The sequence below is a fragment of the Rhinopithecus bieti genome, unplaced genomic scaffold (genome assembly GCF_001698545.2).
Source record: "Rhinopithecus bieti isolate Rb0 unplaced genomic scaffold, ASM169854v2 scaffold_45070, whole genome shotgun sequence".
Taxonomy (NCBI): Eukaryota; Metazoa; Chordata; class Mammalia; order Primates; family Cercopithecidae; genus Rhinopithecus; species Rhinopithecus bieti.
Window position 1 is genome coordinate 427,217 of NW_016818843.1, and position 2,315 is coordinate 429,531.

Sequence of the window (2,315 nt, forward strand, 5' to 3'; positions counted from 1 at the left end):
CTTTTGATTTGCCTCATAGCTACATTCTAGATCTCAGCCGTGTCCACTTCCAAGTCTTGGTAACAGAAGACCTAAAAAGCTAGTCATTTGCTTAATAAAAATTTTATGAAATTTAAGTCATTGACATCATACAATTAAGGCAAGCAGACCAATCTTTATGAGGTTTCAAACATGCTGCCAACTTACCATCCAGATCTAAATCAGACTGATTGACACATTGGGTACCACATCACCAGAGGCATGGATCATGTGATCCCTCAGGCCAAGTGTCCTAAGAATCAGTGAGCTCTGCTTCTGAGTAAGACTTACCTATGAGCCAAGGTATTGATATCCTGACCACTCCCTTATAACGAAGGCTTTTGTAACAACCTGAGCAGGAAAAGAAGAGTCACACTCAGGCAACATAGGTACAGATCTCTGCAGGATGACACATCCTCAGCATGTACATTTGCATGTTCCAGGTTCTTATGCTGATAGCCTAAGTCACGTGGAATAACTGTTCATAAACTCTATAGTGCCATGCAAATGTTGGCTTCATGCCTGATCAAAAAATAAATGTGTGTATATGTGTGTGTATATATATGTACATATATACGTATATGTGTGTATATATATACACTTTTAGAAATAATGATAACTTGTAGTATGCATAACATGTGCAAGGAATAGTTCTATGAGCTTTAAGTATGTTATCTCATTTAATACTCCTAACAAACTCATGAAAGGGAGGTTATTAAAATTCCCATTTTACAGTCAAGGAAACTGAGGCAGTGAGATTAAATAGTTTGTCCTATATTATATAAGCAGTATCAGAGCTAGGATTCGTCCTCAAGATGTCTGGCTCCAAAGCCCCAAAGCTAACTTCCAAGTACTTTCTCCAAGCTCAAGCTGATTCTCAGAGACAGATCTACTTTGAACGTGTGCTCCACACAATGCACACCTAATGCACACACCATACTTAGAAACACACACACACACACACGTGTAAACAATTCCCAGTGACAAAGCGGTGGGACACACATGAAAAAGCTAAGAGTCTTCTGTGATTCTTTGTGCAAACCTGGAAGCCTGGAGCTCATAAATTAACGTTGCTAGAGGAAGAAGGAGAACATTTGGGGGACCACACTTCAAGAGAGAGAACTGAGAGGTAGGCACCTCTAAGAAAATAAGGTGCCAGGTGGTGGTAGGAATTCACTCCCACCCCATTTCTAAGTCATATTCCACACTAGGAACAGCTCCCCTGCGCCCCGTGGAGAAAAGCAGATGAAGAGCTGCCAGTCATTCCCTGTCACAGGACCCATGTGGGTGTCAGGAGACAGATCCTTTCATGCCCGGGCCCTGTCTCACAGCTGGAGGCAGAGCCCAGGCCAAGATAAAAGGGCTCATGGCCAGAGCACCCCATCCACTCACCTCCTGAGGTGCTGAAGGACCCTGTGCTCCCTGTGACCTCGGTAAGTGTCCACTGGGAAAAGGAGCAGGGGCTTCCACAGAGGGATGCCCAGACCACGGCAGGAGGGAAGGCCAAGCAGGGCTTTGCTGGGGAAGGGTAGCTGGATTAGAAGAGGTAGAGAATGTCTAGAAATGCTGATGGAGTTCAAGCTGTGGGGCAGGAGAGATGGGAAGCACCTGGATGGCTTGTATGTCTGTGCTTCATGTTCTAATCCAAATTAGTTCTGTATATTTTTTAGTGTCTCCCATTGCAGATAAGTTAAAACAAACTTTCCTTTCAGAGAGTAGATCTTAGCAACTCAACTGTGTCTCTTCCCCAAAGTCTGTACTGGGATTATAGTGGTTCTCAAATAATAGAGACCAGAGACCAGAGGAAGCATATTTGGAGCTTGATAAACACAGAGATACATGGCCCTTACACTTTCATCAGGAGTCAGGAGTGGTGTCTAGGCATCTGATTGGATGCCCTAATGTTGAATAGCAAGTAACAAGTTGAAATTTGTGGTTGCCAGGGTGGCAGATGGAGGAGTCTCTGGGTTCTAAGAGGGAACTTCTCTAGGCCTGGGTTCACCAGACGGGGAAATCTAGGGTCACGTGTCAGCTTGCTGCAATTAGCTTTAGACCTCATTTCTCCATTTATAATATGATTTGGGATAGCCAACTCATATAATGATCCTTTGCAATTCTGACTATAATATATTGTGTGTTTGTGACAAGTAAATACAGCCATCTGGGAAGCTCCTCCAAAAGGGAATCTTTATTTTTATTTTGTTATTTTATTTCATTTATTTTGAGACAAAGTGTCATTCTACTGCCCAGACTGTAGTGCAGGGGCGAGATCTTGGCTCACGGCAGCATTGGCCTCC